This window comes from Azolla caroliniana, unplaced genomic scaffold, assembly GCF_043228905.1.
Source record: "Azolla caroliniana isolate FFs.n. ecotype wild unplaced genomic scaffold, voAzoCaro1.0.p SCAF_1, whole genome shotgun sequence".
Classification (NCBI taxonomy): domain Eukaryota; kingdom Viridiplantae; phylum Streptophyta; class Polypodiopsida; order Salviniales; family Salviniaceae; genus Azolla; species Azolla caroliniana.
This window is the reverse complement of record NW_028230436.1, coordinates 29412358-29424600: the sequence shown is the minus strand read 5'-3', so window position 1 is coordinate 29424600 and position 12243 is coordinate 29412358.

Here is a 12243-nt window from a genome sequence, read left to right as displayed (position 1 = left end):
CTACTTGTTCAAGCCTTCTAGTAGTGAAGTAGCTTTCATGATTTACTTCTCCAAAGTTAACACTTCGGGGAAACACAAAGGTCGGTGCTCCAACAAATCAAACCAATTTGCCTCCTCCAACGAATGGAGATACATAATCACAATGTCGTTAGGAATGCTTTACCAAGTTCTCATATGAATGGGAGAATGCACACATAGGGTGCACCAACATGCTAAAATATTTTGTTGCAATAAGGAGAAGTGACATACATATCTATGGGTTGCAAGGAGGAGACAAACAAATGAGGGGTATGCCATTTACAATGAAGGCTTGAAACAAACATTTCATAAGATGGGAATAAAGAAAATGATATGAGAACAAAATTTCAGGACCATCAAAGGAACCTCAAAACTTTGACTTGATGGGTGAATGTAGTTAAGGAGACAACTTTACTAGACAAATAAGGCATCGAACCATTTAGCGCCATGTCTTGTCACAAAAACAAGAGAAGAGAGAAGATTGTTTTTCTTAATAATTAGCAATCTCTCCATATATATGTGAATGAATGTATGGATGTGTGCATGTCTAGTAGGGACACACACAAATACATTCATATGGTATGTATATATATACCTATGGTATGCATTTGGATGTCTTGTTATGTGTCTCTCCAATTCAATTTGGTTCTCATTGTTACATTCTCTTTGCTTGTTTACATGTAAAAGTTGGCGGCAATCATGTTGCCATGTTACCAAGTTCCAACATATGTTGCAAAGCATACTCAACCCAGCTCTTTGAGGTCATTCCATTTTTGTGGGTTATACTTCTTAGAGTGTGATCCTTAGGCCTTCCTCTTTGCGACAGACATTCTCTTCTCCTAATACTGTGCCCTTTTTTGATGTTGTACTTCGATTTTTTTGAACTTTGATCCCTCGCCTCTCTTTGAGCTTAACCGTCAATATCTAATATATATTGGTTCTTTGTATGTGTGCAACATTAGAGTATGTTTAATGAAGGTCTTTATTTCAATTAAGTTCCATTGGTATAGAAATCCTTAGATAGGTATGTCAATGAAGTTAATGAATCTTGTGTCCAAATCAATCTACATTCCTCAGAAAAAGCTTTGTTTGGCATATCATGCACATAGTATTAAAAATGATTGGCGCATTAGATCTTTGTGGTTGCACTTACCCCCCATGTTATCTTATTCAAACAAAATGCTCCTTCTAGCTCTTGACCGTTGTCATGGTGTGGCGTGTGCATTGTGAGAAAAAGCGAGCTTCCACGCACATCATATGAAATAATATATGAATGAAAATAATAATTATAATTATAAATAACTTGTAGTAGCTTAGTTGTTAAGGCTCATGAATATATATAGAGAGGTGTAGTGTTTGAGTCTCTCTTGCTACAAATCAAGGAATATTTTGCTCCTTGTCTATTTTTGTGATAAAGGGAAAAAAAACAAAGAAGCATGTAATGTTTAAATAGGCGCCTCTTTCCTCTATAAGAGGGGAGGAATAGGGCTCAGTATGGGGTCGCCTATTTTTTCGTAGGGGTGTACCACTAGGGTTTCATCTTCTCCTCTTCTTCTTGGGTTAGGGTTTGGTAGCCTCCCTTTCTCCTTCTTCTTTTCCTTAAGAGCTTCTTTCTACTTTTCTTCTTTTCTCCTCCACATACTAGAGGAGTTAGGATTTTAGGGTTTGAGAGTTTGAGAGTTTTGCCTCTATTATACTTCTTACTCGAGATATTTTAGGGCTTGGATTCCTTATACATCAACTTCTTCGGCATCTCGGTGGTAGTCAACTTGGTGGCCCGTTGCGAAGGGAGGTTGTAGTGGCACGAGGGCTACTTCGAATCGAGGCAACATAGCTGTTAGAAGTAGTCGAGTTCGGAGCCCACTAGACTCGCCTTCGCTAGATTATATTAGCCTTTGATTATTTCATAACCGATTATTGTAAAAACAACCAAAATTGTGGTGTCAAGCTTAGCAATTCCAAAGAAAACAAAAACCCGTTTTGATTAATCATGAAACTAGAAAAAAACCACCAAAATCGTGGTATTAAACTTAACTGTTGTTTAAAGCCTATTTTATATCAAAACTTATGTATATTTCTCCATGTCTTTGTCTTAATCTCCCACTTCCTCACTACTTTTGTCTCCTAGTCCAAGGCCTCGGCGGTCCCATTCGAGCGACACATGCATGCGAAACTTTGCGGCATAGTAGTGGTTGTAATGTAATAATGGTATGCGGATTAAGCTAGCTTGTTATATAGTATGGTGCAACAATGCAATTAAAGTGTGGATCTCCAAGTGGGCACATGCATGAGGGCACACTATATATTCTATGATTGGGATACAACATGAGCTACAAAGGTGGGCTATTAATGGACATAGTGGCTCCTTTATTTGATTATAAAAACGGTATGTATGACTATTGTTGAGAATCCTAGGCCAATCTTGTAGAAAAGGAAGTTTGAACTTCCCTTTATAAACAATTATGACGAAAGCTATCATATGTTGTAAGGTTCGACGATGCATGAGGAGATAGACCCCTTAGATCACTCATATATATTTGTAGTTCCTTATTATCTTCTTATGTATTGTTACAATTTTAACTTTATAGCACAATTTCATCATTGCTGCAACCACCTTTAAACATATTATGTCAATTCCAATTTGTCATGAAGGGTCCATATAGATCGAATATGTAAACTATGTCTTTTCGTACATCATAAGGGTGCATATAAATGCATATGAATCCTTATAACGTTGATAAAGTCATAGACCATGGTGTGATATGACCATATATACTCCATGCATAATAAACTCCCATATTCCAGTGTTTTTCACAAGAATACAAATAAAAAGTTATATATTGGCAATATTTGCAACTTATCCTAAACTAGCTTTTCACAAGAATACAAATAAAAAGTTATACATTGGCATTATTTGCATCTTATCCTACACTAGCTTTGTTTTCATGACAAACTTACAATCCTGAATATAGGGTGGCTTTATGGCTTACTAGTTTACAAGTTTACAAGTTGAAATATCTTGTCACTTCATTATCTAGAGTTTATTGAGATTTTCTGCCCATAGTTGTCCTTCATTACCCCTATGCTTCACGAAGGGTATTTTCCCCTAGAAGATACAACTTACAAGATAAACATCCTATGTGTTTTCCATTACAATAAACCATCTAGTAAAGTTTATTTTGTCTCCACATTGATCCTTGTTTTATTAATAAATAATTGATGAAAAAAGTTCAGAGTTTTGGGTGAGAGTATTACTTTGATTTGAACATACGATGGAATGCATCTTGTAAATCCCCATCATTCTCTTGAGCCTTGGAAAACCCTGGGAATAGCTGCATAATTCATGAAGACCATACCATGTAAGAGTAATTGTAAGCAGAAAGGGAATTAGTAGTAGTATCATAAGCCTTCTATGGGTAAGTACTGAGTGTGTGTTCACATTAAGAGAATCCGCTAAGTAAATTTCATAGTATGTAATATCCTAGAATGGATTGGGCCAACATTCTTTTTCATACGAATGAGAGCGAATGCATATGCTATCAAAACATTCTTGTGTTTTTTTTACACTTTTTACCTTTAACTTTCTTACCTTATAATAAATAATGAATGCAAAAGTATGGTATTTACCAGGTATTTACCATACTTCGGAGTGTGTTTACCACACTCGAATCATTAAAACATTCGCGAATGGTACGCATGGTTCATATTATGCCGCTAACACTTGTGAAACCCGGGGCCGGAGAAGCTGTCCTCATAACAATTGCAATTCAAATATGAATGAGACTTTCTCGGGAGATGGTGTACCGAAAAAAGGAATGCAAATATGCTAATATGTCAAAATTGGAATATTACATTGTAAATATTACGCCCTTGAAATTGTGGAAAGCTTAAATAGCTTGCCCTTGAGGCTGCTCGAGTCATAGATTGAATAAATCTACTAGTTCCCCACTTAAAGGCAGGAAATAGAGCACATTATGCATTTGAGAACACATGCAATGGTGGAGAAATTAAATGTTGGGTCCTCAAGGAAATACGTTTTTGACATATCAATGACACTAATGGTTCTCTATGGGGTGGAAGTATAGGGAGACAGTATCGCTTATAAGTCCACTTGAAAAGCGTTTGAAAATGTCCAAAAGCATTTTCTTAAACAAAGCGTAACAAAGTCGAGAAACAAATGTCATACACCCTCCTACTTTTTGAGATGTAATCCTTCCCAATGAGATGAGGCCATGAAAAAGGTTGTTGAATACATTCTTAAGGTTCAAAAAGTCCCTCACATTGACTTCCTAAAATCGTATGAAAAGGCAGAAAGTTGTGCTTTAGTTAGATGCAAGTTATGGAAAAAATGGTTTGGAAGATGGGTTGTAACACACTTCCTTCATGGTACATCAATTGCATCTTCTATGCATGAGACCTTTTTGCAATCCTATGTATCATGACATTGAGAAAATATGGAGGCTCATGCTTCACACATTATATTGCACCAAACCCAATCCTTGCACTCTAAACAAGAATTTGCTACTAATGAAATTCATTAGTAAAGTTCTAGAACATCAAGAATCTGTTACTGTCCTTCACATGTATTGTGTGGAAATGTTATATTTTTTGTCTCATAAGTCATATTTAACCTCTAAAGACGATTTAAAACCTATATATCTATATATCCCTCATTTTTCATGAGATTATTGTTAAGTGATTTACTCTAAACCTTGTGGTATTCTCCTTCGACTGGATTGTGGTGTACATAAACTTATCAAAGCCTAGTTTGCTCCATTGGGTGTGCTTTTTTGTGTCTTAAATAGTAAGCATGGTTTACATTTTGGCACGAATTAACCTCTTGGTTATAGTAACTATTTAAGAGGAAAGAAAGAGTTCCTTAGCTCATAATATACGAATGTTAGTAGCTTGAGAATGTCTGACAATAACTCTTACCCATTTTGTCAATGAAGGGGTAATGGAGTATTGAATCAACACATTGTAGAGAAATATGTCTACTCAATCCAACATACTAAATATATCGTAGTTTATGAAATATCAATGTAATATATTGTAACATTTAGAAAATGGTTAATTATGCTCGAAATTAAAATGTTGATTAAAACAATGGTCATTAGTGTTGAACAAATATGCACTAATTGTTAATGAATGACGTTCATCCTTATTTCAATTTACATTCCTCATTAAAAATCAAGATGATTAGGTCATATTATACAAATTGAGTGATGATAAAGATAAGGACATGCTAGTTAGCAAATATATAATGTAATGAATACATGATTAGTGGATGCCCATTTAAAAACATCGACGTACTTTTCACAAGGGAATCTTTTGATGGTACCCTTGATAGTGCTAACAAGAGGAGTGCTTTTGATATGTCATCAAACAAGGAGTGTACCCTCATGGGTGCATTTGATATTCCCCTCGATACTACTCCTAATACATTGTGGTGGTGCTTTTGATCATATTGTTGGTACTTATACAACGGGTTTGTTTGATATTCCCCCTAATTAAAATCACTCATCCATGCATTTGATAGTATTGTCAATACTTATACATGGGGTTTGTTTGATCCAATGGTATCCTTGCATGCACAATTCGAAAACCTATAGGGAGATTCAGAGTCACAAGAGTCGGCACAAGCACAATTCCTCTCACTCTGGGCAACCACACCATTGGTGGACTTCACATCATGATATCCAAAATGGTGCTTCCAGCCACCTCACTTGCTCTACCCCCTTTGGCATGCAAATCACCCATATTGCTTTCAATGATATCAATGTCTAGCTGCGTTCAGAAGCTTTCTAGTTATGTCTTGATGTTTGTTGAAAAATAACATGTTTTGTAAGGAAATCGTTTGGTGTTACGTGGACAACAATTACCCCACCTTTTTTATCTAAGGTGTCACAAAACGATAGCCAAATATATATGGAAGCGACCTAGAAATAGTAGAGTGTACATAGCCTGATTTGTCTACGCCTTGGTCGTTTTCTTAACATAAAGAAAAGTAAATTCCATATGCACAAATTTACTCTATTTTGCTTGAATTGTGTAAGTTAAAAGTGGTGAATGGATATGTATGCTAAGATGTGTCAAAAACAATATTGAATCCCTCCCTAAAAACACATATAGCTTGAAACTTCATCGTTATATAGAGGATAGCTCTTCCTCGATAATGGAGTCCTCCCAACAAACACAATGCATGTTGACATAAAAAGAAATATATCTAATCAAAGAAGGGTTCCTGAAATATAGTTGAGAAGGAAGGGGCATAACGAAGAAATGTTCTTGAAACTTTGTTATTTTGTTCACTATATGCTCTAAATATAAGGAAATCTTGTTAATGTACTAGCTTAGAATTTATATTATTATTCTCATTGCTTAGCATGTTCAACTTGGATTCTTTGTTTTTCTTAAATATTCATTGAATAATGACTTTGATAGAAACGTGTGACAAAATATGTTGACGAACTATGGTCGGAAGAAAACCCTATGATAGGCCAAATGAGAACGATTCATTTTAGCTGAATTATTGGTTCATTGCATAATAAAGTCAAACCAAATGACAAAGACAATTATAGAAAGAACCGATATTATTCACAAACATGAAAAGTTGTTTTTGTATTTTTTAACCTGTCGAGGCTAACGGCGGATGGTCTGAAACTTGGGAAAAGACTACTAGGGGAGAATCTATCTTCCCATATAAGTGAGGAAATGATGCACATATTATCTACATATAAAGTGAGCTCTAGTCCTAGGCTCCTAGCTCTATACATAAACAAATAAAACTTGGGGGGTGGGGGTTGGGCTATGAGTGTGTCCTTTATTATTAATCGTGGATCATTTCAATAATTAAGGCCATGATAGCCATTATATAAGTTGCTCACACATTTATTAATTGCAACCTCTCTCTCCTGTGTTTCCTAACCTTATTTTCAGGACAAGTTATACAATCTATATTGTTTGGGTCTAATAGGCCACATTCACTTCTTTAGAAACGTTAATACGGTTCATTGTCATCTTCTATCCACTCCAAGCAAGAGACCGTCAAAGTGTACTCACAAATGGTGAGGATTTGGAGAAGGATATTCAAGAGCAAGCAACCATTGATGCATTCTACTTTCATGCTACCCAAGTGTGCCAAATTCTCACTTCCTCGTATTTCTAGTAATGAAGCATTCAACGAGTTATACTATGAAGAACAATGTGAACCCTTGTTCACTTGTGATAATAATAATAGGTCACCAATCAATTCATTATTAAAGTCATCATCCTATTTAAAGTCGTCGTTTAGTTCCCCCTCAAGCATGACTAATATCAATGCTATTTGTAATAAGAAGAGTCATGTTGAAACACCTAGGGGATATTTCAGTCTGTATGTGGGTGAAGAAAGGAAGCTGTTCGTTGTAAAGGCAAGTATGGTTAACCATCCTTTGTTTGCAATCTTGTTAGAGAAGGCAAAAGAAGAATTTGGGTTTGATCAAGAGGGACCCATCACTATTCCGTGTGATATCGCCTTCTTTGAGCACATTGTATTGTTAGTGGAATGCGACAATTCATCCCAAAATAATGCATCAATCTTATAAATGCGTTGTTAAATGTAATTTTAATTATCTAGGTTCATTCATCTCCAAATTTCTTTGTACATGATGAAACTTACCACTATAACTAAAAAATAGTTATGAGTTGGATTCCAAAAGTTATGATGGGACAAATTGATTGATCCCACCATATCACAAAATGTATACACCACTAATTTGCTATAAAATTGCTAAAGTTCATCCAATCCTGTAACTAAGTATTTTGAACGAGTTATTGTACTCTATATTAATGTCCTTTGTCGAGTTATTCATGCAATTGATGAACTTTCCATGTTATAACTTATAAATAGTTTGATTAGGCTCCATGTTGTGGATGATGTCCCAACACACCATGGAATATGTTGCCTTGAAAAACATTTGTTAAACAAATTCAGGATTATAAGAGAGATACATGGAATTTGGTTTGCACAATTCTAAATTTCATGATATATATAATCTATTATCTACGTATCAATAAAATAACGCTTTGCACAATATAACCATTTTGAGTTTCAATGTACAATAGATTTTAGAGTCGAGACATGATTTTTCATTTCAATTCAATAATGGTGAACATGTTAGTAACTTGTATATGGAATTTGCTTCACACAATTCTAAATGTCATGATATATCTTCGTATCACGAACTTACTTGTTTGCATAGTACAACTACGTGGAGCTTCATTGTATGATTGAGTTTAGACTAGAGACATCTTTTGCCATCTCAATACAAGAAAGGTGAATGTGAGAGTACCTTGGTTGGCAATGAGGTGTATGGAATTTGCTTCGCACAATTCTAAATGTCACAATATATATTTTATCAATAAAATATCCATTTGCATAGTACTATCAAGTGAAGCTTCAGTGTATGATTGAGTTTGAACATTAGACATGTTCTACCATCTGGATGCAAGAATGACAAATATGTGAGTACTTGGATTCACTAAAATTATTACTACATTATCGGCACTTTGACTACATACTACAGATTACCAAATCTCAAACTTTGTCATGAGGAGATGTGTTGTTGGAACCATAACCATATTTTAGTACATAAATAACCTAACACTTGAAAACACACCACAAAAAAGTTGTGAATCCTTATTTTCCAATGTTTCATACCAATATTTCCCAAAAAATTACTTATTATTCCTGGTGTCCACCCAAGATTGAGTTCATAGGCAGATACATTTTAAGAGGTTGAGTTCTGTAGCTCTCACATGATTCTCCCATTTACATATGGCTACTTGCATTAAGCACTTTGGACTAATACAACTCTAGGAAACCCAAGTCTCGCATAATCTTTACCTTTTTCTCCGTCAACATATTTTGCTGGATGAATCAAATGAAAATGTCTTCTTTGTCGATGGTAGCGATGGCCCAACTTCAACTCAAACCGAACTGAATCGTTAAGTTATGGTTTAAGGGTTTATTAGTTGCAATATAATTAAAAGGTTTGGTTTGGTTCAATTATTCGTAAACGGTTTGGTTCTAAAACTTGAGTTTCTCGGTTTTTGGTTAACTGTTTTTATTTCCTTATGGTTTAATTAATGATTTCTTGTTTAATGATTTTATTAATTTAACTTACATGCTTATTTGATTTAATGGTTATTTAATTACTTAATTGATTTGGCTCAAAAGGTTATGTTTAAATTTGTGATTAAATGGTTCGGTTAGATTTTAACTTTTCCATAAATTGTCTCCTTCTATTTTTTGTGTGTACAGTTTTGAAGTAATATACTAAGGTGCATCTTTCTTTGAAAAAAAAAAAACTTTCATAAACTGATTGGTTTCACTTTTCCTAAGTGGCTTGGTTATTTATTGTTTTCTATAAATGGTTTCGTTTGATTTCACGGCAAAGAACCCAATCAAACTGGGCCCATAGCTAGTCGATGGTAGCAAATCATCTTTCAAAGGTACTACATTCAATTTAGTCCTATGTGGTATGTAGTTGGGTACGTCGTACATCCTTCGTAATATAATATCTACGTGAAATAAAAAATACTTGCATATGTTTGTAAGCAGAAAAAAGTTTGCATTGACTCCGTCTACATATAGAATCTAGAGAAAAATATAAAAAACACTAATAGTTTGAGAAATTGCCCTAGAAAAAGTTAATATAATTTAGCTTTTGTATCTTACAAAAAGAAGTGAGATGAAATGTCTCCTTCTATTTATCTTATGTAGACTTTTCAAGTAATATACTAAGGTGTATCTTCCTTTATTAAAAAAAAACATTCACAAAATGGTTAATAATGCTATAAAAGAAAATTGCCAATTAAAGCAGCGTCCCTTAGTGTTAATCAAATATGGAGTAAGGGAGTATATAACTCGGTGTAATTACATGTTAATTTATGGGATTAAGCTAGTATAACTCGGTGTAAATTCATAGAATTGGATTTTAAGGTGACTTTTCAATTGAAAATTTTGATATATAATATAATTTTAATAATTTAGTTTGATTTATGATGTATTTTGAAAAATAAAATTGGTCAAAATAGGTATATCGTGGCATTATGATAAATAAGTTTAGGTTTAATGGTACTCTAGTAAATAATGCTTATATATTTGAGTGTATAATTACTTTATAAATTGTATTTTTTTGGACATAGGGGTAGTTTGGTAAATTTAGAACTTCTAGGTGTATTTTGGTAAATAGACGAACTTCCAGGGGTATCCTGCTACTTTTCCCATATTTTAATTAATTTATCCCTTATTCCTTTCAAAGACAAGTGACTTGAAGAAAAGTCTCCCGTTCTATGACTTTGTAGCACATAAAAGAGATATCTTGCAATGTCTTGTTTAGATGTATCACATTTTACTGTGATAATCTTTTCATGATTATTGAAAACATGGTATTTTAAATTACCCATACAAAGCTAATCGTGTTATAAACCTTGATGGCTTTCTTATCATAAAGGAAAGCAAGTTTTTTTTTTCCAAAAACAAGGAAAGCAAGTTTCAAGTACATTGACATATATGTACATACATTTACTTTATTCGCTTGAAATGGCCTAAGTTTAAGTAGTGACAAAATATATGCATTAAGACATGTAAAAACCAAAATTGAATCCTCCTTCCTAAACATGCAATTGTCACTTGACACTTGATCAATGTATTAAGTATTTAACTTCCTTCATGATGAGACCCTCCTAATACACACCATGTACATTGATATGAGAGGAAGATACCGAATTGACGAAGGGTTCCTTAAATATTGTCGAGAAAGAGGGGACAAATGTACTTAAGGAAATGCTACATTATATTCTAGAAACTTAATTGTAATTTGTATTGTTCATGATATCTTCTTAAAATCTTGGTGTTGTACTAGTTGTCATTTATTATTCCCATTGTTTAACACGTTCAATTTAGATGCTTTATTTTTCTTAAATATTCATTGAATAATGACTTATAGAAGTCGATGTCAAAGTGACCTAACCATAGTATGAACCACGTACCATACGCGCATTCGCGTAAGAAAAACCCCCTCAAAGAATGATAACTACTGTACTTTTGGATTAACTATTTATTATGATGTAAATAAGTCTAAAAAATGAAAAAAAAACATTAAAAAAAGGGGGAAAAAAAAAACACAAGAATGTTTGAATAACATTCGCATTCGTTTTCCAAACTTAGGAAAACGAATGTTATGCTAGACGAACATGAATTTTACGTACTATGGACCTAACTAACTTAAGGCGGAGGAAGACACTCTCAGGAACCAACATGAACTATTGATTATTTCCTTATAACTATTTCGTTGCACGAGATAGTCAAACCGAATGACAAAGACAGAGAAAAGAATGGGAGACAAGATAAAGTTGTTTGTGTACTTTTTGAAATATGTGAAGGACAATGACTCGCTATGTGAAGCTTGAGAGAACATTGTAAAGGGAGAATCTATCTTCTCATATAAGTGAGGGAAGGTGCACATATCACCTACAAAGATTTGGAATGTGATAAAACATAGGAGATCTAATCCTAGTTCTAAATATAAATAAAGAAAGTTGTTGACTATGGGGAGGTGCGTGAGTTGTAAGCATTTCATTTATATAAATTAATCTCAAATCATTATGAATATAATATTATTTCATTTTGATCAACAATGCCATGGTGAACCTTATATAGGTTGCTCGCACGTTTATTAATCACCATCTCTCTCTCTCTCTCTCTCTCTCTCTCTCTCTCTCTCTCTCTATTGTTTCTTCGGTTTTATTTCTTAAACAAGTTATACAACCTATATTGTTTTGGGTTCACAAACCAAATTAACCTCTTTAGAGACGTCAATACTCTTCTTCTTTTCTACCTCTCTATACCAGGGGCATTCAAAGTGTACTCACAAATGGCGAGGAATCGGAGGGGGATATTCAAGAGCATGCAACCATTGATGTGCTCTAATATAGTGTTACCCAAGTGTGCTAGATTTGTGCATCCTTATTGCTCCAATAATGAAGCTTTCAATGAATTAGATTATCTAGAACAACATGAAGCATTGTTCACTTCTAACAATAATAATATTAAGAATAATGATAAACCTTATCATAATGGTGCTAATGATAATAATATTGAATATTTACCGAGGTCACCACTGAATTCATTATCAAAATCATTATCCTATTTCATGTCACCGTTAAGGCGCCCCTCAA